At 37.7% G+C, this 24641-nt stretch overlaps 1 protein-coding gene across 1 annotated transcript in view; it reads right to left on the bottom strand.

The window, feature by feature from the left end:
* Positions 1-24641, bottom strand: part of Zfpm2 (zinc finger protein, FOG family member 2) — a 495880-nt gene that overhangs the window by 192634 nt on the left and 278605 nt on the right. The window lies entirely within an intron of this gene.

Below are 24641 nucleotides of genomic sequence, written 5' to 3'. Positions count from 1 at the left end.
CAAAGACAAAGACAGAAACAGACATATCTTTAAAAATTGCGTGGACAAAAGCTTAAATAATCTCAGATATTCTATCAAACGCCAACAAAAGATTATGTAAAATCAAGTTACATCCTTTTTTATATAAACAGAGAATAGTAGGCATGAACATGGTAACAAGGGTAGATTATTTCTAGTCTAATATCTTTGGGCATCTTTAGGAGAAATATATCATTGGTAAATCAAATAAAAATAAAAATGAGAAAATAATCTTTAGTAACATTTGAAGCAAAGTAGACTGATGATTTAGTATTCCTTTTTTAACCTTTATCTTATTTTGTCTATTTGAGACAGAGTTTTTTTCTGTGTAGCCCTGGCTGCACAGGAATTTCCTCTGTATATGAGGCTGGCCTCAAGCTCAGACTCACCTGCTTCTGACTTAGTATTTCACTGACCTCTTTTAGGAAATTCTCTAGTGGCTTCATCCTCATTAGACAGTTCAGCAGTTTCCTATCTGTGGCCTTTGCACACTCTGTGCCCACTTCCCAGTGCCTCTCCCAGTCTCATGGACACAAAACATGTGGAAACATCTAAGAGCCAGCACACTCTGGCTCCTCCCAACCCATAGCTTAATCTCAGGCTTTTCAGTTTTTCTCAGCACTTGTATTTTAAACAACTAAATTCAGGCCAGGTACTCTTCTAGAATTCTGTACCAACACATTTATCTTGACCGGTTTGAATATTTCTAACTGTTTATTATATAGAATTTACTAAGTTATCTACACTCTCCACTATACAGTCTCTGAGACAACCATTTTGAGCACTCTGAAACTCTGAAACACCTTCAGTGCCTATGACCAGGTCTGGCAGCTCTTTACTTAATAGTAAATGATTTGTAAATTCACACAAAGAGTTTAATGAAATGAAAATATATAAACAGGCACCAAGAGCCTATCTGTTTGAGAGCACACATATGTGAACTTACTCTAAAAGCATACTAACTCAAGGCTGAAGAGATTTGGAGTTCTCAGGTCTTAGAGATGACACTAGAAAGAGCTGAGTCCTAGTACCAATCGGGTTAAAAGGAAACACACACACACCCTACACTATCAAACTTAAGGAATACATCACTATTATTCACTATAGCTGTTTTTTATTTCCTGTTTTGAGAAACATTGTGTTTATAGTGCTTAGTTTGTAACTTAAGGAAATACAAAAGTAAATTATATTTCAGATTATAGGGCCACTGATACAAACCAGTTGGTCATTTAGGAGGGTTTTGCAAGAGTTAAGTGCTGTCTTTCTGCATCAGCTCACAGTGATTCCCAGTGGAAATACTGTTTACTTAATGATGCTTTTCCTTTCCAAACAGGGCCATTTGCTTCAACTTGAAATTAAGGACAAAGAGTACAGTCCCCAGCGTTTTTAGAGACATGTGTCCCTTATCATAAACACTGCCCTACCTTGAAAGGCAGAAACATAGAGTCCAAATCAGAGCTCTATTATCTCAAGTGGTGTTTGTATTTAACTGATCATCCCTACTCGGGGTGAGATACAGACACTGTCAGATATGGGTATTTTTCAAGACATTGTCCAGACCAGTTTCTTTAAGTCTCTATTGGAGAGGTCTCAGATGATAAGGGTTACTACTATTTGCCAAGTTGGAATTTTTGTAAAATTCCTTAATTTTTTGTTGTTAATCTATCAAACACAAACACTTGAGTCAAGTCTTATTCTGCAAGAAGAAGAAGAATCATCTTGTTGTTCTGTGATGTACTATGAACTAGAGGGGTAGGAGAAATGGATTTACTTAGCTCTTTCAAATCATGCTACTTGGTGATTTTGGCACTACAAAATTATACAAAAGACTGAATTTCCAAGTCACATTTTCCTTGGCCAATCAAAACCCAAATTTGTGAGGAAGAAGAAATATACTTTCCGAAACATGTTTTTTTTTTTCACTTTTGCTAAAATACCCGAGATAAAATATAATGTTAGAGATAATTTTAGAGCATTTAGGAAAACAATAAAGTTTAAAATGTTAATACTATACTTCCCAAGTTAATTTAAAAAAAAAATTTAACTGGGGTATTATAGATTTTTATTTAGAGTATTCGCCGAGATACGAGAATAATTTAGAATTTCTTGATATTTGAAATGATTGCCCTTCTACAATTATAAGACACACACACACACACACATATATATATATATATATATATTGAGATTAAAACTCAACTTAGGCTCTTGAAAAAAGTATACCCTTTCGCTAAAGAAAAAGAAAAAAACCAAAAATCATGCTATTTTACCCGATATATGTTTCATTTGCTAGCTTCTTAAAGCTATTTTAGTAATAGAAAACAATCTTTTCCTACAGCTTTATGAACACAGAAATTACATGTTATAATGTCTTTACTACTGTGGATGTAGAGAGTGGTAAAAACAGCTTAGGCAGGATGAGAATTCTGACTTTAGGTCTGGATTTAGTGTAAATTTAGTCTCTCACTCCAGAGTTTTGTCTCCAAGCAGGTTCCATGCTGGTGTCTCTTCTCCAGCCACTGGCCAGTTCCTTCCCATTGAAGTTCATCTTCCCTGGTTCTGCCCACATAGCACCTCCAGCCCCTTCTTTGCTGTACCTATCATAACACTCATGAAAAGGACCTTTGGGACTCAATAAGTAATAAAATAAAATAAAATAAAATATCCTTTAGTGGTCTGGCTGAAGGAAGAGTGTGCACGTCAAAGGGCTGTGATCTAGATTGCAGGAACCTACACAGTCCACAGAAGATTTTCCTTAATGATTGCCTGAGACTTGCTGTTTGTATGCTGCCTGATGTTTTCTGAAAAGTGTTATAGAAATGATTTTTCAAATAAAGCTGGTTAGTGGCATCTGGATCTATGGATCTATGAGCTCCACAGACATGAATTCAAATGACCATGGATTAAAATAAAGAAGAAATCCCTCTGTAGTGAACATACATGCATCCTTTTAATTGTCAAATTCCAAAATCAAAACAATCATGATAACTGACATAGCACTTACACTGTATCCTTATGGAAGTCATCTACACATCACTCAAAGGTGTATAGTTGGATCTGCATGTATAATATACAAGATTTTATTATATACAGATAATGAGTACCTACAAGCCTTCATACATTTCCACCCAAGCATTGAAGGCTGGTGATCTAAGCAAGTGACAGATATAACCAAATATATATGAAATAATAAGCATATCTCATGAGACTGAAGAAATTGGAAATGTCAGAAACAGACTGGAAGTTTAGTTCCCCATGAAAATAGGGAACTTGGGATTTATTTAGGTCAGAAATTTCACATCAGTGGTTTCTCATTTTACTTTTCCTACCTGATGCTTGATTCAGAACAAATTTGAAGCACACCATCTAGATCTCTGCAAGCATTACGCCTACTGGAATTCCATAAATTAAGTTTGGCAGGTGTTAGTTAACCAGGGAGAAAGACAACTATTCAGCTATAGTATTTGTAGCTCTGGAAACAGAAAGGCACACAAAATACTGAAAGCCATTGCACCAGGAACCTCGGCTTTTTGCTGTATCCACAGTGTGTATTATGTAAGGATTTTCAACATTGGCACCATTGGCGTTTTGGTTCAGACTGTTCTCAGCGTACCAAGCTGCCTTGGGACATTCATTAGTCATTCTAATCTCCAATGTTAATAACATTATTATCTTCTGTCCCTCTCTCTAGTCTCTCTTGCCACAGGTGTGACAGCCAAGTTGTTTCCAGACATTGTGAAATGTCCTTTGGGAAATAAAATTGCCCTAGATTGCAAATCATTGACGTGTATATATGTTGATAATGAAGAACTATGAACTATGAAGATGGTCTTTTGTTTGAAAACCATGGTTTTCTTTCAATGGGTAGGATGCCCATCTGAAACTTCATGTTTACTCGTAGCTAGATTCATACAGTTATGCTTTCCAGAACCGGATCCTGTATTTCCTTCTTAATGTAAATCCCTAGGAAGAAGCCTTGAGCAGATGAAGTTGCACAACCTCCCGCAACAGATGGTCCCACAACAGCCCACACATCGCACACTAACTTTGCCATTAAGCAAAAACAGACACATTTTCAAATATTGATTCCAACTAATGCTTGATCCTAACAGCCATGATCTTATCAAAGGCCTGCTATAATAGAAGGGGTGTCAGAGCTAAACAGAGTGGGCTGGGATAAGATCACAATCTTCCTCACAATGATGCGATGGTATCTCAGAATGAGGATTGTACTCGAAGTAATTATCATTAACAGATCCTGGCTCTGAAAAGGGCAGACACGATGGGGTCTAAACAAAATTGAGAGAGATAAAGCAAGGTTGGTAAGGATCATAGTTTAAGGTACCACGTGTTCTTGATTTGCTCTCCGAAAGTTTTAACTTCTGGCTTTTAAGTGAAAAAGGAAGTTCTAAATAGTACGAGTACAATAAAACTGGAAGAGGAAAACACTCCTTTACTAAGGAGACAGCCGTGGTTCAATTTTCTTTTTGTCCGTTATATCCATATAGCGCATTTCTATTCTTCAACATAAATAGTATTTAGGTAAGTTCCAAAGAAGTTAGCTGCATTCATTAACCCTTTGTCAGGCATAAACAGATATATTAGTTACATCACAAGAAAGAAGGAAGAGCTTCTTAAAAGCTTCCTATATTCTCACAATATTTTGCAATTTATCTTAATGCAGAAATGGCCCCAAAGGGGTTTTTCCAGCTTTTAAATTTCAGATAGATGCTTCGCACTAAATCTTAGCCCTATGCCCTAGGTATCCCAACGTTCTCAAGTGAAGTATCATGCAATCTACAAAAAGAACAGGGTGCCTTTTTAAATTTAATGATAAATAGACATGATGTCACTAGTATAGTTCATCTCGTAGAAAGTCTATTATGTGAAACTACCACTGCTTACTGGTGGTTTTACCCTTGCACCATTTCTGAAACAAATGCATGCCAAATGATACAAGTGAACTCAGACCAAATCACAGACAGAATACAAATGCTTTAGCTAAAAATCATTCTGTGTTCATTTGGCAACTCCTCATTCTTCTTTTGTAAAAACAATCTGCTTTACTTTCCACCATTACAGAATATTTAACCAGGAGCATGAGAGGATTAGTTAACAAGTGCTAGCAAAGAAAAACATGCATATGACTATGACTAGAACTGTTGTTATTCTTACTCGCTCTGTCCAGACTTTTGTGGGAGGGGGAAAAGCCCAACAGTATTTTAGTTTGCTTCTTTTATCAAATGAGTGGTTAATTTTAGTTGCTGAAATTCTTTGGATAACCACCAAGAACAAACGCATCACTGAAATCAGTGGTACATACAGAGCCCTAAACGCTATGAGCTATTAATGCAGCAAAGGAAAAGAGAACTCACTGGCCTTGTATCTTGCCATAAATTAATGCAGTCACTGACTTTCACCTGATCAAACTCACCCCACCACTGAGCTCAAATATGATAGGAAATAGTCAGTTGGAATTAAGCCTACCATACTTCCCTATGATAAATATGTTTCTCAATTTTGTTTCCCCAAGTGGATTCACAAGTCTGAGGTGGGAGATCAACTCTGAAACAGAGATTCTGCTTATCATGTATAACAGCCTGGGTTTCATTCTCAGCAACATAAATAAATAATGTATCCGTGCCTAAAACTGTTTTCTCAGCAAATGACTTCTTTAAATAATTGGTGAAATTTCACAATGACTGAAGGTGAATGCATCCTTTCACTGTTGGGTTTTCATTTTAGACTTTCTGTACATCTTTCCTTTCATAATACATTATATATAGGGATAAACTGAAAATGTAGCTTTGTCCTAATAAGCTAATAAGTCAGCATAGGGTAATGGTCGCTATTATTAGCATACATCCTCATATTTCTTGACACAGTCTCCTGTTTACTTTGACCAAAGAGCATATAACTTAGATACCAGTCTTTTAAATAGTTAGTAAAGATGAGTACTGAGTGGGTATAAGCGACTTCCAGGCCTCAAGAAGCATTGTACATTTCTGCAAGTCCAACTGATGAGTCGGAAGAATTCAGGTACGGTTTTGAACATCCGTGGGAGTTAGCCAATGGCTTGGTGCAGGAAAGATGGAAACACTGAGCAAGCTGCATTTGAATGTTCCTAGCAAATGTAACAACACATCCAGCTCACTTTCTTTCCAGTTTCAATTTTGCAACAATGGATTAAACAAAGAAAGGAAACTACTATCTGTAAAGAAAATCATCGGTTTGTGGAATAGTACATGGAAAAACTGATTTTTTTGTTCTTTCATGTACTGAGGGGATTTGCGCAAAGAGAAAGCAAATGCCACGGAGACTCTTCAGGAGGAGTCTGTTGCCAAAGGCTCATCGCTATTCTTCATCTCTGTAACACACACCCACGATATGCTCTTTCTCTTCAGCCTGCTAATCAGGCCAGTGGTACCCGATAGTGGATGATTGACTAGAGAAATCAAGATTGAACTTATTCCCTGAGGCACATTGTACCTTAGATCAAAGAACGCACATGTGGCATCCTGAAAACGAAATCCCACTGCTTTCACCTCTCAACTCTCTGACACAGAAACCGAAGACAATAATCCCCATAAATCGGCAATGCTGTCTCTAAAGAGGGAGCAAAGACCAAGAAGAAGAAATTTAGGGACCTGGGTTGACTCGCTTTATTTATTTTTTAAGCTTAAGGCTAGTTTTTAACTTTCTAACTCAATTTTCTACTTTCCAATTGCAGTGGCAAATTAAGATCACCCAAGTTGAATGCTAAATGCTTACAGCCAAGACAACCACTATGAAAAAAACAATAGAATTTGATCTATACATTTTACTGAATCTCAAAAGCAATGCAGGCCCTCCCATAAAGGTGACAGAAATATAAGTGAAAAGAGGGGGATTTTAAAAATTACAGTAAGTTGTACTTACAGCTCCATTCAAAATACCCTTTGTCTTCAGCTCTTTCAGATGTCATACATTTCATGCATGCAATACATAGTTAATAAAAAAGTCTTAAGAGTAGCTGCCCATTTAAAAAATTAGAGCACTCAGAATAGCAACAAGCTTGATCCTGATTTTTGATCAGATTTTAATAGAATAACAATAAGCATAAGTTTCAATGGAAGCTACGAAATGTTAGTAAGATGAATGGAGTCACGAGATGCTTTTCTTTACCAGTTTGCTAGGGTATCCAATCTCAATTAACATACATTTTGCCTATTAAAGCATCATAAAGATAATCAAGCTCCAAGCCAAGCAACTCTGGCAAGCAGTTCTTTCACAGAGCGATTTGCTTTATTCCCATGTTGCATGCTATATGCTGGAGGTAGAGCTGGAGAGATGGTTCAGTGGTTAAGAACAATGTCTGCTCTTCCAAAGGTCCTGAGTTCATTTCCCAGCAAACACATGGTGACTAACAACCATCTGTAATGAGATGTGCTGCCTTTTTGAGGAAGAGACCAGGTCAGTTGCCCTCATCAACTTAGACCATGAAACCCAAAATGGACAAGTTCAACAGAATGCTATATACAGGCTGCCCATGCATGCTTCAGCATTGTCAGGGCATAAATTTCAAATTTCAAAGTTTCATGGGAGAAGAACCACTCTGTTGTCAACACAGCAATAACACTGCTTTCTTCTCTTATGAAGTTGCCATTGAACCTAATACCTCCCCCACTGCAGGTTCAATGGTTTTGGTTATTGATGTATTTAATTATATCATCTCTATGTGGGCCACATGGCTTGTGCTGATTAGGAGATGAGCCACATCTGCAGAAAGGAAGTAAATTACTTAGAAACTTTTAAGTGTCCTATGCATTATGAATATTCTGTATTGTCTGATGCTAAAAGAGAAAATCAGCTCAGATTACAATGCATTTAAAGAAAAGCTGTGGTAAAACAATATAGTAAAATGAGGTAGAAAGAAGATGAGATTGTAGTAATTTATTAGTTAAATTTTACTCTACTTTCCCCTGATATCAGGGAATAAAGATAATTCTGAGAACTATCAAAAAGAGCCAACTAACTCAGTAGAGGACCTTTTCCTCTGAACCTGTCACCAGTTGGTCCTGATGCACTTCCATTTTTAAGGTCCTCAGAATGTAAGGGCACACAGCCATATGAGAGTAATTATTGATTTATACTCTATCACTTGACTGATAGGTCAGATTTGCAGCAGATTCGATGCCTTCTCTATAAATTCAACATGGCTTCAAAACCACTTCACCTTATTAATCTAGTGATAAAGAAGAAAGATGAAACCTTGAGGGTTGTTGCAGAATACTCCTTTATACTGTGTGAAGATGTGTCATTGTGATTGGGTTAATAAAGAGCGGAACGGCCAATAGCTAGGCAGGAAGACATTAGGCAGGATGTCTGGAGACAGAGAGGACTTGGAGAGGAAGAAAGGTAGGATCATGCTCCAGACATGGAGAAGAAAACATGAGCAATATAAAAAGATGAGGTAATGAGCCATGTGACAAAATGTAGATTTTAAAAAAAATGAGTTCCACCTGCCTCTGCCTTCCAAGTGCTTGGATTAAAGGTATGTGCCACCACCACCCCAGCTTCTCTCTGTGAGTCCAAGGCCAGCCTGGTCTACAAAAGCTAGTTCCAGGACAGGCTCCAAAGCTACAGAAAAACCCTGTATCGAATAAACCAAAAATAAATAAATAAATAAATAAACAAATAAATAAATGAGTTAATCTAAGTTATAAGAGCTAGTGGGACAAACCTAAGCTAAGGTCAAGCTTTCATACTTAATAATATAATAAGTCTCTGGTTTTGTTTTGTTTTTTTTTTTTTTTGTGGGGGAGGGAAACTGGCAGTCCAAAGAAAATCCATCTACAAATGGTATTCAACATGGGGGATTGAATATCCAAACATAGGGCCTAAAAAATAAGAAAAGTTTTGGACAAGGGGCTTTCTAGTTCTGCAGTCTCTCAGGTGGGTTGGTGCTCAACATACAAAGGGGTAGCTAGCAGCCAGTCACTAGCACCATGCACCAGCACCTTGATCCACGCATGAATGACATGGCAGTTTAAGATTTGTCTTGAACAGTCAGAAAATGCTGCAAGTGCTCAGTAAAGAAAGATCCAAAGGGGAAAAACCATCTAAACAAGTTACAGTGAGTTTAAAACCTGTGTGCAGGCTTAAAAAGTACATAGGTATAAACAATCATAGAAAAATTGTTATAAAAGTCTTTAAGGAGTAAATAAAATAATATAAAAATGATAAACCACATAATGATGGAAAATAAACAGGAAGTCTGGATCCTGCATGATAATTGGTTGACTTTGAATTTTTTCAAAGCTAATGTACCTAAACAATAGCTGCTGAAGACATCGGGTTATGGAAACTGTTGAATTAACCACCATTAATAATTTTAATAATGTCTTAACTTCAAAATGGAAGTCAGAAAACATATTGTTTAAGGGGAGAGGTTATGCTTTTGTTTCTACAGAAAATGAAAAGCTATGGATTCCTTCAAAGTTAATTGAGATCAGAATTTACTGGGAGAGATCGCCCGAGGATTGTGGCTGCAGGCATACAGAAATAAATCTAGAAAAACTACGAGGCAGAGCAAGGGGACCAGGCACCAAAGGAAAAGAGTGGCCCAGGTGATATAGTCTCTCCAAAGGCTTCCGTTGCAGTTTCCTTAGAGTTCTCCATCTAGAACAGCTTCAAGGCTGCTGGCTGAGGTGGTCCAGTCTTACTGAGTATTATAGCCAGGACTACAGATAAGCCTTGCACATTCGCCATTGCACAGAGAGTGGGCAGCAAATGGTATGGCTCGAGTTCCTGGGACTTTACCATTATCTCAGTTTTCTCAGGTTCACCCAAAGGCAACAGGAAGCAGTCTAGAGAATAGAAGACTCACATTCCCAAGGGTGATTTTCGGTCATGCAGTGGGTTATGGATGTTTGTTATCATTTAGGGTGGTGGTTCCAAGTTGTTACTGGCTAAACTAAGTTGAGATAAGGTTCCACAATCTCTTTCCAAAGGGGGAAGGGAGATATTATATAGAAATGATGGCATAAAAGGATAGAATGCTGCATATACTTTTGAACAACCACTAGTCTCGAATATTTTATGTAGGTATCGATTTTTTTTATTGATGCAAATTTAAGGGTTTTTGTTATACTTTATATATGATTCAACTCTTGTTTAAGGTATTGTATCTATGCAGCTCATATGACAATGTAAAATAAATTTCTAGTCCTTGCAAGTTATCATTACAAACTATTTAGAATAATTAAGAAATAAGGTTAGTAGTTACCTAGAAAACAAATTTGTGTCCATTTTAAGTATGTTGTCAATGTCAAACAGAGGTATATTTTAGATAGATAGATGGTATTCAAGCACTTCAGAGAAATAGAAAACATGGCATTTCAGATATTTTAATAACATAAGTCTTTTCATGACAGTGAGCCATGTCTGCTCCCAGCAGCACCAATTTATTTCAAAAATGATAATGGGAATTGAAGAACCTCCATATGGTCTTTGCATTCTTAGTGGTAAAAGCTAGCCATTTTGACAAAAAAAAATAATTGTTTTTGTCTTGATTTCTGACAATGTGCTAGCCAAACGGTACAAGCAGGTCATACAAAACAAGGCAACTCCCCAAATTTGCCATACAAGGTGGGGCAGTCCTTCAAATTTCCTGCTTCACAGAAAAGTCTGTTAGATATTCTAGGGCTATAGGACAAAGACAGATGTACAAGGTTGAGAGACAGAAAACATTAAATTGTTTAACTAAGAAACTATTTTGAGGCCTAAAAAGACGGTTTTAAGATGGTAATACAAGTTAGGACAGAAAAAGTTTTAGGTATAAATCCATCAAGATAATAGAGTATTTTCTCCAAATATGCTAAATACAAATGGACTGGACATTGTCAGTGTAATTCTTACCTTATAATTGTTCTTACTCTTTATAGTTTTATTATGGTAGAGTTAGAACTGTTCCTTGTTATTTAGACAAAAGGGTAAATGTTGTGGAATATTCTTCTGTACTTATGAAGATATGTGTGTCTGTGGTTGGTTTATCAAAGAGCTGAATAGCTAATAGCTGTCCAATAGTTAGGCAAGAAGAGGATGGGGGACTTCTAAAGACAGAGTACTCATAGAGGAAGAAAGGTGGGGTGACAAGCCAGACACAGAGAAAGCAGCATGAGCAGCACGGAGAAATGAGGTAAAGACCCACGGTACCAAACATAGACTAAGATAATTGAGTCAGTTGGAGTTATAAGAGCTAGTAGGACAAGCCTAAGCTAAGCCATAGCTTTCATAGTTAATAAGTCTCCATGTTGTTTTCTGTGAGCTGGTATCCCCTCCTGAAAAATTCCATCTACAGATAGTCATGAACTGCTTATGAAAAAGGTACAACTAAAAGAAATAAAAATGGTCAGAAAAATCAAATATAATTGACCTTCAGTATCTACAGAGGATATATTCAAGGATCCCCCATAGACAGCCGTATCCACATTTGTGTATGTATCTAAGTAAAGTATAACAGAGATTTTCTTCAGCCCAAACACATGCTCCCAAAATATCTAGATCATCTGTGACACTCTTCAGTGCAAATGCTACTTAAATAGTATTATTTAAGAAACAGTGACAGGAAAATAAAAACATTGTCACATTCAGTACAGATGCAATTTTTTCCAAGTATTTAGGATTCACTGTAGTCAGGATCCTTGCATGTGGAAATTACGGATATAAGGTTTCAAATGTGAAGGGGAATTTTGGGTTATCTTTTCCCTTTGGTTGTTTTTATTTGTAATTCACATTTCTCTTTAGTAAGCCTGTCATTTAAACTCAAGTCTTTTGAAAAGATTCATGATTATGAACAACTATTCATGGTTTAGATGATGATGATGATGATGTGTGTGTGTGCATATGCAAATGTGCATGTGTATGCACACCCTGTGGATACCTGAAGGGGCCAGAAGATGGTGCAGGCTCCTTTGTAATTGGAGTTACATGTGTTTTTCAGAAACCCAGTGTGGGTGGGTGCTGTGAACACAGCTCCACAAGATCATCAAGCCTTCTCAATAGCTGTCATCTCCCCAACATGTCTGTGTCTAATTTCTCTACATTTGTTTAAACTTACCTATTAGTGCACATATAATATTTTTATGATTACCAGAAAAGATGTTAGAAATATTGCTGTTTATAAAATTGGTAACTTGTGATAAAAAATATTGAAAAGTTTAAATGTCTTTCAACAACTGAGATACCTTTTCTTTTTAAATTGTGAGACTGTTTTACTTAAAATAGAATATAAACAAAATAAATAAAATATAATTATTAATTTATTTTTATTTTATATGCTGTCTTTATAATTAATTATTGTGTGCGTGCTTTCATCCATGTGGTTTCTTTATAGCTATAGATGAAAGTGGTGGATAGAATTCAGATATATTCAATAAGCATACAAGAAGTTATTCTGTGTGATGAGAATTCAGACCTCTGTGCCCCTACATTTTAGCAGAGCTTTTGACTTGTAGGACATAATAAATACTGAGTCAAGCTTTTCTTTATGACTTTTATCACAATTATCTAATGTAGAAAAAAAAGAATAGATTTTACTCATTTAACTGCTGGCCAGTGCAGGAAGGAATGACTACAACAATAATTACGAAAATATGCACATAATAGTTCCATTCACCTATGATTTAACTGCAAGGAAGGTCATCACTATACATATCACTATGCATATCACTATGCAAGCACAGAGAGTAACGTATGTGGGGCTAGGGATGAGAATGGGGGTGGGACAGTTAGGTTATCAGCATGATCAGATCTATCTCTATCCTTCTTATGCACACCATTATGTAGTCGCTGGTGAAGGTTTAGCTAACGCCTATGCCGATCCACCTAAATAAGTCAGTATAAAGAAGCACACGGATGATGCACAGGATGGATATTATTGCCCATGTACATCTACCCTTCTAGAACTTCCACAGGGAGGAAAGGGTTGCACTTTCAATACACACCAGTGAGTTTGTCTTTCCCTCTGCCTTCCTTTTTATTCACAGACAGTTGGTTTTAAAAGAGTCTGAACTGATAGAAGCCAACTCAACAGAGAAGGGCACTGGAGTAGAGGAGGGAGATGCTCTCTCTTGAACTCTCAGTATCGGGTCTAACGTTGCTGTCCACCCCAAGACTTCCCCAGCTGAGCACAGAAAAGCCAGGGGATCACACCGTGATGTGACTGCCTAGCACCTGTCCACCTGATGATCATTTTGATTTTATTTTCTTGCATCTTCACTTTTATTCATAAGCTATACCTACAGCAGGATGTATGAAAGAAAATTATTCTAGTTTCTGTATGCCTGGAATGCTTAAAGAAAAGAACAGGTTAACTTACTATCAATTTCCACTAATTCCCCCATAAATACTATCATTGTTTTATAAAATGCTGCTTCTGTGTTGCTGGAGCATCATATGTATGTTTCCCCTTTGTTGTTAGGAGTGGTTTTGTTTTTGCTGGCCAGCAAGCAGCAGCTCTCCCTCTAAACTCACTGGAATTCTCCTAGCTGTATGAATTATTTTTGAAACATTTAATGTGTACTTTTTAAATTGAGAGCAAAAAAAAAAAATCTACATTTGTCCCATTTCAAAAATCCCAATAAATAACAAAGGTACATTTAGACTCCAAAACAGATTAACTGAACCATATGGGTATCCAAAAGCCTGCCAAAATGGAATCAGCAGTATAAATGATAGCTTTGTACTTCATTTTGCTATAAAATGAGAACCTACAGTTCATAAAACACACTGGTCACTCATACAGAGTTCATGATACCAATGGTGGAAAACTCTCCCAGCAGATTAAAAGTGACCTCATGTGTCCCTGAAAGGAGAAAAATGGGGAGAGGGAAGGAGGGAAAGAGGGAGGGAGGGAGGGAGGGAGGGAAGGAGGGAGAGAGAGAGAGAGAGAGAGAGAGAGAGAGAGAGAGAGAGAGAGAGAGAGAGAGAGAGAGAGAGAGAGAGAGAGAAAGCTCTATTACTTTTGTCATTTGGCCTAGATTAACTAATCAAACAAACATTATAGAGCAAATGACTTAAAACAGCACCTTGAATCTTGGCCCCTCTGACAGCCACATAATTTTTACCATCAAAATATTTTATTAGAAAAGCTTCAAGAAGAAGCACAAGGCTTGGCTCAGAATACTTGGGATCCCATTAAGGGCCTCTGCTGTATTCCATGGCTTGTCTAGTCCGAAATAGCACACTCTACCCCCACAGAGTCTCTCCAAAGCCATCCAGAATCCTCTTTCCCTTATCACACTGATACAGACTTGTATCATCCTCAGCGCTTTCTCACAGGAGCTACAACAATTGGGAGAAGGGGAGGGGACACAGAAATGCTCATTGTTTCCTCTCATAAAACCCTGCCACGGGGTGCAGATTAATGCCAAAAAAAGAAAAATAGATGGTTACAACCAAGGAGAGACATTTTTCAGAATGCCTCCATGTGATTAACGAAGTAATAGCAGGGACCACTCTTTGACTTTCATCCTGAGCTTGTCCTCCTTAGCCCCTCGTCCTGGAGTATCAACAGATGGGGCACTTCGGAAAGTGTCTTTTTCTTCAGTGGGTCTTTCTTTTTTAAGACCTGAAGGATTCAATAGGAGTGAAACTTCCTAGGATCCTCTGTGGAACTGCTCAGGGAAAAGACCACCTCTGTTTGCCAGGTCTGAACATCCTCAGAGTGCGAATACTACCATTCTGTCATGGCTGTACCTGAGGAACGTCAATTCTGTATGCCCTGAGGTTGTGAGGATCATGTTAGCTGCACATGAGGACATCACAGAGGACCTTTGCATGGTGAGGATTCCACATGTGCCTGAGGAACACCAGTGTGCAAAGAAGCATGCCACTGCCACACCTGTGGCTGAAGTCATTGCAATAGGGTCATGGTTAGTTAATCTAGGCCAAATGACAGAAATCACTCACACACATACACACACACACACACACACACACACACACACACACACAAAGAGAGAGAGAGACAGAGAGAAACACAGAGAGACTTATATAGAGAGAATAGATACATAGATAGATAGATAGATAGACAGACAGACAGACAGACAGACAGATACAGAGAGAGGGCAAGAGAGAGAGAAGAGAGACACAAAGTGAGAGATTCAGAGATGAAGAACACAGGAGAGACTCCTGCCCACGGTATACTGCCTGTGCTTCTACATACAGAGTAACGATGAACAAATGCTGTATGTTTGACTTCTTAATCTACCTGCGAAATGTCTTTGCTCTTTTTGAGCTCTGTACCAATTCTTCTCATTTTATCATGTGTTGCTGTCTGAACCATGATGGCAATATTTGCTTTCTTTCTGTTCTGAGCTCTAAAACTCAATAAAAATATTGAGTTAACATTTTAAAATACAAACCTACCTCAATAGAAAGGCACACAGGGTAAATTACTTTTCCCAGTTGTTAGGAATTCCCCAATCACACACCAGAGAAATGCTTTCTAAAGCATAACTTCCCACCAAAAGGAAACACAATGAAGTCAAGATAATTCAAAAAGTAGTTTGACAGCTCAACCTTTCTCCTTCTAAAATTATGTGTTTGTATTCTCTGAATTTGCTGTGATGGTCTACTTAGATGTTAAACGTTGCACACTTTGTCCTTGTCAAAGTTGTGTATTGCAAGCCTCAGAAGATTCACAGTATCTAATCAATAAGTCTGATGAGCATATGTGTACAAATCAATGTGAGTACGTACACATAGAGACGCATTCATAGGAGGACAATGAAGTAAGCTCCTGGTTAAGTACATTCAGAGAGAGGGCAGAAGAAGAAAGGGTTTATGTACTTCCTGAAGTCTTAAAGGGATAAAGAATCAACTTTCTATTCACAGCTATATAATAAAAAGCAATGCAGGTTCACATCACATCACAAGCTGTACAGTTTTCAAAGGGACTAGATGCATATAATTTTATATAATTTTAAAGCAGCTGTATGATGTAAGTCTGGTATAATAACTCCTCTTTTATAAATGAAAAAACTAAGAGGACATGTTATTAGCCAAAGGAACACAGCCACTTTCAGTAATAACAGGCAAGACCAGAATCGGGCTATTCTAAACCCATCCTGAGCACTTCCCCACATGTTCTGTCTGATGTTTGATGCTAACCATATGTTAGTGCATGGTTCTCAAAATGACCAAAGTAGATATGACCAAGATATGACCAATTGTATTTCTAATTCCAATAACACTCTTTTGCAAATCATGCTTCATATACACAGTTTTAAGCTTTTATCTCTCTCTCTCTCTCTCTCTCTCTCTCTCTGTGTGTGTGTGTGTGTGTGTGTGTGTGTGTGTGTGACTTGAGTGCAGGTTCCTGTGGATTCTAGGCTAGAAGTTTGCATTACCCAGAACAAAGTAATAGGTAATTGTTAGCTGCCATGTTGGTGTGCTGGCAACTGAACTTGGACCCTCTGGAAGAGTAGCTAGTATTTTGAAACACCAAGACAGCCCCCAACACCTGTACTTCAACTCACTTTTCTTTACATGCAGAGTTAATATCTAAATAAAGGAACCATTGTCACTTTCTGTGGGAATATCATATTTACCTACAGAAATCAGAACAAAATGTATCTCGGTTTTACAAGTGTCTTTAATGAGTGTTTGATTTTGGTTATGATAATTTATAACACATAATCTCTTTCTTTCTGTTCAAATTAAATTTTCTCTTGCAATTTCCCCCACTGCTCCTGTTATTTGAAAGTTCTTCTCTAGACAGAGGTCAAGTAACTACTTATGCAAATCGCCTTCTGTAACAGACAAATCTGTGGGGTCCAAAGAGGCCTCCTTTTCAGTTGCAAGACCTCATTTAACGCGGTCCCCTTCCAGATGGGCTAGACCAAAGAACAGAACTTAGCAAAATTATGAGATGTCCCTCTTAAGCCTAGGTTGTCAAAACACTGTGTTTCTGTCTTAGACGCCTCTCTCACTGTATCATCTTCCTGCCCACATGGATGCCAGCAACCGCATCATCATCTGACCTGTAGAGAACTCACTGGGTCAGTAACGGAATCTGCAGCCACTTAAGTGCACTAGTAGACAAAGCCTCCATAAGTTGAGCCTTCACAGAACACCAAAGAACTGGCCTTCTGTCATATGGCTTGTGAGTCACTATACCAGTGATACAAGGTAATCAGAAATGGAATTGGAAGGGAAAAAGTGTAAGAAAAATAAACAAATATGTAAGCCATAGGTCTGCATACACATTCCTCTAAATAAAGTGATATAAAAGGCACTGAGAACATAAAAAAATGATTAGAAATAAAAAAATGCAGTTGGGTAAAACTGAGCCAATGAGTCTTACGAGAAAAACTGAACTCAGTGAAAGTAAAGGGATAATAAAGCCAACCAGAGCCAGTGAGATGACTCAGCAGGCAAAGGCACTTACAACCAAACCCGGTGGCCTGAGTTCCTTCCAGAGGCTCACGTGACTGAAAAAGAACAGACCCCCCAAAAGCTGTTCTCCCCATCTCCTCAAAAGTGCCTCCATTGCACACATGTGAACACAATCAATAAAATGTAATATAAAAGTATAACTCCATACAAGGATTTAAAGCTTACTTGTTAGCCTCCTAAACAGAACTCCTCAATTATTTTATTTACAAATATATAAAACTACTTGATAAAAACCTATACTGTGTTTATCATATTATAAGTGTACAGAAGATGTTTGCTCCTAGATCGCTATGTATCATAGACAAGGCTTTGTAGGAGTGCTGTGGACAGAGGCACAGACTCACCTCTGTTGGGTAAGCAATACCAAAGATGGTCCAGGCCAACAGATAGATACAGCTAAACTGTAAGGCCTGGTTCAGGCCACCTTGGGATTTCCTAGAGGTCAGTTAAATTAAAAGCAGAGCTTAATGTGTTGTATGATTTAGAGAGAATTATTCTGTAATAATTTCAATTTTAAAACCAACCTGGACAAGACAGGCTTTTCTGTCTGCCTCTGCACTGGTACCAGCTTCAAACTGCTCAATATGCTAAGTTAAAAGTTCTGCTAATTCCTCATAACTCAGATGGCTATCTGTGATTACCATCCAGAACTGTTTTAAAATATGCAAAACAGAAAGCATTCTAGCTATGTAAAAGATAGGACACACTTCTATCCAACTTTTTCTTACCTAACACCCCCACAACATCTTATTTTTACTTTGTGCTGCAGAAAAATCCACACCTTTTAAAATAATTTATGTTTTATAATTTATATCATGAAGACGATAGAGTACACTGTGTCAACGACTTCCTTAATATCTAGATGGGTGAAATCCTTTCTCTAGGCGTTCAGGACTTTATATATCAATCTCCTCACAGTCCAGGCCTTCACAATGACTGAATCTGGCAACTTGAGAAAGGACAGTAACAATGACATCTGTAATAAGGAAATTTATATATTGTCCCAGTGCATGAGAAAAAACATGGTACATGTGACAGCTACCAATTTCAGTTGACAGCCAGCCTTCACCCTTCATGCCTGAAATCTAGCTCTTGTCTTCAGCCACTACTTAAGACACAGTTCCAGTGCAGCCACTGTGAACACATTATCATTATGTGAACAGTTCATTCCTTGGTATATTAATAACCTCAACAGCACAATACTTATATACATCTCAATAACCTTATAAGGTCATATTCAATAAAAATTCTTCTTGGGTTCTAGAGAAATACAAAAACATCAAGTGAAGAGGAAAAACTATTTTTTGTGAGTATCCGTAAATACTGTGAGTCATACATCATACTATACATTGGAAAATGTGTTCAAGTTTCAGATTATGAAGTCAGGTGTGCTGGTACATACTTATAACCCTAACATTTAGGAAGTGAGGCAGGAAGAATGTGAGATCAGACTTTAAAGCTAATTAGGTCACAAGAGGAGTTTGAATTCTGTCGTGAACTATACGTGACAATGTGTGCACGTGTGTGTAAAACCACAAACTTTAAGTAAATGACAAGGAATAGTGCCACTGGAGACCCCTATTTCAAAATTCTAAGGAAAAACATATAGAACATGGAAAGACTATCATCAGAAGAGAGATTATGTCAAAAGAAGATATAGGAAAACACAGCTCAGCTATATACAAAATGTGTGTTGGGGGCAGGGAATAATTATCAGAAAAGGTACAATTTATGCTTCTGGTCTGATATTACTGCCTCAGAAGACAACCTAACTCCATCTGTTGCCAACATCATAATGCTGCCTTCATCACAATATCAGGAGTCCCTTTGGATTAAAATGCAGACGAATAATCTACCTTTCTACAGGATTCTAAAGTGATGATTTGATGTTTTATTTTCTTACTTTCAGGTTCATATTTTATAGGATATCTTTAATTTCTGGGGCTTCCATACTATCCTATTTTTCTCTTGTTGACCCCTTTGCAGTCTTAAAAACCAAAAAAATACGACTCTCATTCTAGAAAGGAGGTCTGTTATTTCCAAGGCTCTGATATCTTCAACGCCCTGCTTCATGTCTTCCTGGGCAGCTTCCCTGTCCACTCCATTTCCATTATCCTCCACATTGCAGATACAGTATAAGAGAAGGCAGGATCTTGCCCTCCCTGAGAGACAAACCTACAACCTCCGTCAATAATGTATTTCCCCAATGCTTCCCAAGAGGAACAAGGCACAATTAAAAAGGTCACAAGTCAGTGCACTATTAGAACCTAAGAGCATTCTTGAATGAAACTGGCTCAAGCCCAATTAGAGAAATCAGTACATTTGTCTTCTCTTGCAACAACCCTGCTCTTATGGTTCCCATCAATTCAGTATAAATCTGACTGATCTTATCCAAGAAGTTAATAGAAAATTGCTCACAGTGGGAGACCGCCACCTCAGTTTCCAAGCAGAGACAGATGGAATTTCCCAGATGGTTTGTCACTGGAAAGTGAGAGGCTGGATGTGACTTCACAGAAAGCATGGTGGAACCGAATACCTTCTTGGCCTGCACCCATGTTATAGTGAGGGATAAGACTGATTTCCTTGTAAATCAATCTTAATTGCTCGATGGCCCAGCAGCACCTTCTTCCTGTCTCAAAGGGTTGTTAGGTTTTACACTGAGGTTCATCTTCATCTATCAAGACATCACCAGGAGCGCATCTCTCTACCAAGTGCAAACTTAGGACAGACACAGTCACCTCGATCCATGGAAACTTTCACTGAAATGAACATAAAATACAAAATAGCTGCATAAATGAAAACATCAAAAGAGGGCATTCACAGTGGTAACTGGACAGCTAGGCCAGGCAGATAAAATACTACAGCAGATACAGAAATGGGTGTACAATCTGAAATGGGACGTGCTCTCCTGAATAAGGGGATGAGCCCACAGTTCCCTGCTTCTAAGGAAAAAGAAAGAATCACTTATTTCAAGATTCCATTTGTTTGTTTGCGCCCCTCATTATAGATTGGTGCAGCAAGGGCATAAAATAAAAATCAGATAAGGAGCCCAGTGAGAGGGCAGATAATGTGGAGAGTACCCCAATCCTAGGTACAAATTGGAAACCCTCGAAAGAGTTTATCTAGTTCAGAACCGAGACTTCAGGGAAAGTTTCCGTCAGAGGCAACCTTGAATAGAGAAAGTAAAATTGGAAGGAACGCAATGAAGGAAGGCAGGAAAGAAAGGATTTCAACTGTGTTAAGAAAGGACCTCCAGATGGATCGACGCAGGAGACGCTGTCTATCCAGGCAGAACCAGGCAGAGAGCCTCCAAGAACAGCAGTCTCTATGTAGAAAAGCAGGAAAAGTTGTAAAGGAAAAGCAGGAGGACCTGCTTAGGCACTGCCAGTTTTAGTTCTTTTGTACACTCTAGGATCTGAGGCACTAGAGTTAGGAGCCGCTGTGTTTTAGGGCACACTGTGATCTAGATTTTAAAAGATGAGAAAGAAGGCAGAAAGAGCGACTGAACGAATACGGTGACGATGAAGGGGCCTGTGCTGGAGGTACAATCTACAGCCGTGGCACAAGACCCGGAAGAAAAGAACCGAGATCTTGAAGGAGGACGTGAAAGGGAGAACACTGCACTCCTGAGTGAATTAGGGCAAGCCTTTGAGATGGGAGAGGAACCCTGGAGTAAAGTGATGAACTCCCCTGCAGAGACAGGAAAGGGGGGGGGGACAAAGCTAAGGTCGGAAGAGTGTCTTTAAAGGCAGAAAGAACTCTCCCACCCACTCATGACCACTGAGCTGGAGGAAGTGTGCGGGAAAGGCTAGTAAGAAAGGTACTTAAGGCAGTAGAAATACGCTATGTTAGAGAAAGCGAGAAAAGTCAAGGTTAGAGATTTTTGTTTAAATGTCATTTGTAAATTAGGAGCTAAAGCTTTGCAAGTGGATAAGCTCCCCGAGGCACTGGGAACAGAGGGAGAAGAGAAGAAAGGCCAGAAGTGTTTGGGGGAAACATGCAGAGTTAAATGAAAATGAGCCAAGGTTCAGAGAGAAGCAGAAAGTATAGCAAGACTGAGCTCTGATGAAAATGAATATTAAAAAGGAAGATATCTTTCACAATGTCAACATCAGAAAGAAAAGCCTGAGATATGGCAGAAAGTATTGCTTCAGCAGAATTATCAACTCTATCATGGACATCGCAAGGGTAGGGGGGCACCAGTGGGTATCAGGAGAAAGTCCCTGGTAAGTTCATTCCACTGTATTAGATTCTGACTTTTAAAAGCATTTATTGATTGTTTACTATATACCAATGGTAGAGGTCCAAATGGAATAATAAAGATCCAATAAATCTCTATCCTCTAGAGTCTCCAAATTTATTTGAATACTACTTTCAAACTTAGTAATTTTTTCTTCTGTGTTTCATTTTACGTTTATTTGTTACAAACCAGAAAATGGATAATCACAAGCTCTCATGGACTTCCCGAACCTGGGATTGTTAATTTTATATGCTAACTCAGAGGATGTTTTTAAACCAGAATTAGCATTTAAATTAATCAACCTTCAACAAATCAAATAACATTCCATAGTACAGGTAGGCTTCATTCAACAAATTGAAAGTCTAAATTCAACAAGTAGATTGGTTTCTCTGGTCACAAGAAAACTACAGACTTTGGACTCTTCTAGGTCTCAGGCTACCAACCCACAATAACAACTTTGGGCTACAAAATCCCCTTCTTGCTTGATCCAGATGCTACAGTAAATCTCTATGTTCAGACACATCCTGTTGGTTCTGTTTCTACCAAAAATCATAATCACCTGACAAAGAGTTAAACCTTGAATTGCAATGACCCCACACACCAAAGTCAAGAGTCTTACACTTTTAGTCTGGGTCGAGTATCTCTGAAACTTTTAATGTGCCAGTTGCAATAGATCATTTGTATAGAGGACAGACTAGTAACAGGGGCTAATATCTGTGGATAATTCATGCATGCGTCCTCATTTAGCCTCCGACTCCTTATAAACCAAGTATGATTATTCCTACATTATAGACAATATTTCTGAGGTTACAACAGGGTTTTACTATCAAATAATTGCTCAGGAGCTAATTATTTAACTATTTGAAGTGTCAGTCTTCTCGTCTGCAATACTTTATTACAGAGATATCTACTGATTTCTCACGTAAAGTACCTTGGCCCAATGCACTCACTTACTTTGTTGCTGCCGCTATTGTCAAACCTTTCCAGTGTGAATCATCTGCCAAGATAAGAAGCAGTTGGGAAGCGAACATCTACTTATACATACAGTGCATTATACTATTCCAGGAATAACTTTTTGTCTAATCAGGTTTTTTTTTTTAATTTTTCTGTATAGAGGGGTATGTTTCTTGGAATATTCTATATACATACAAATGCCTGGTTTGAAAAGGCTTCCCACAGAAGGTGGCATATTGTTAATGTACTTCAAGATGGAGACTTGAAAGATATCAAAAGGATTTGACATCTGGCATGGTTACTCAATTAATTACTATGTTGGATTAATTAGTGTGCTGAATCTCCTGAGCCAACATCATGAATCTGAGTAACATTACATCAGTTGGCAAACAAATAATTTCAATGAGTATTCTAACTCAAATTTGGATCACAGATGGGCAAGAAAGGGTTAGTAAGCTATATATTTTTGATAAGGAAATTTTGTCTTCATGTCATTAAAAAACATATTGAAATACTGTCCAAAATCTAAATATGCAATAAAATTGCACAAATATTTGACTAATTACAAACTGAACCATAAGCAACATTTTGCCCATGATGAAGCAAGCAAAACAAACCAACAAACTATTACTGCTTATTTTCTTTTTTTATAAATTTGGTATCTATATAAAAATCGTTATTATATTAAGATATGATATAAATATTCTACTGAAGAGGCAGTGTAGGAAGTCCTAAGAGTTCTGAAATCAATAACCAGAACCTTTGTCTTTTCATCTATGAAACCAAAAATTGAAATACAGTAGATTTACAGATCTGTTACAGGGGTAAATGAAATAATCAATCTCAAATTTATACAGTCTATAAATAAATAAGCATCCATTTTATACTAATACACACTAAGCAGTGATCAGCATACTATTACATACTACATTTAATAGTACAGGCTGCATTTAATGATGTAAAATCAGATTAAGTTCTAAAAGAGAAAATGCTTTCAAAGTAAAAATATTTTAAAGGTGTACTGTGGTAAAATATCTACATTTTATGATAAAGCACGTTACCTCTAATAGAGCACATAATTAAAGATTTAGACTCTAAAAGGAGTAAACTGAGGCAGTAAGGTATACCTACAAAGTCACAGCCAGCCTGGTCCCATAGAGGATTCATATGCCTCATATAGGAGCAAAAATATCAGACACTTCAAACATATAGACTGCATAATTTAAAAATATTAAATATGGCATAAAATGGCTTTGGAATGGTAGAGGAGTATTAAAACCATAAAATAATGCACTCTAAGGAGGAATGAGAAATTAAACCTTCACAAATAGGTTTATTTTCCATACATCACAATTTAACAGGTGGTAGAACGTCACAAAACTACCATCCTGTGGTACAGGATGTACACACACAGTGATATAAAGGTTGGCAAAATAAAATGTTGCATTTTAATATAGATATTTTGATATAACAAATGGGAAAATGTCACTATTTCATAAATGAACTACAGGTGTCATTTCAATGGGAGAAGCTATTGACAGAACATGGAGAAATGACAAATTTGAGGTGGTGTCTGATGGCAGTTTTAAATATGATCAATATCTTAATTCTCAGATGTCTGATAAGCAATGCTGGAGAGTAAGTAGAAACATGTAGGCAAAATGGGGGACTGGAAAGTCTCGTACCTTTCAGTGTCTTGAGAAATCAGGTACCCATACAACATCAAGCAGAGGGCTTTCTTGGTCTCAGAACTTTTATGAGAAGGTTAAACACAACTCGTAATGCTGATCACCCAGCCTTGCCCTTACAGCTACAGGCAGCAGTTGGAAGCATAGCAAAGTTGATTTTTTCTTATTTGTTATGCACACCTATAATGTATGGTCTTTAATTTGTGTCATCTGGAAATGAAAGGTGATTTCAAGTATTTTTAAAATAAAACGAAGCCTTATAAAATAAGATGAAGCAGGGAGCTGATAAGTTACCTCCC

The sequence above is a fragment of the Arvicola amphibius genome, chromosome 9, assembly GCF_903992535.2.
Source record: "Arvicola amphibius chromosome 9, mArvAmp1.2, whole genome shotgun sequence".
Lineage (NCBI taxonomy): Eukaryota > Metazoa > Chordata > Mammalia > Rodentia > Cricetidae > Arvicola > Arvicola amphibius.
Note: the sequence above shows the minus strand (reverse complement) of the source record. Positions and strands in the feature narration are given on the sequence as shown.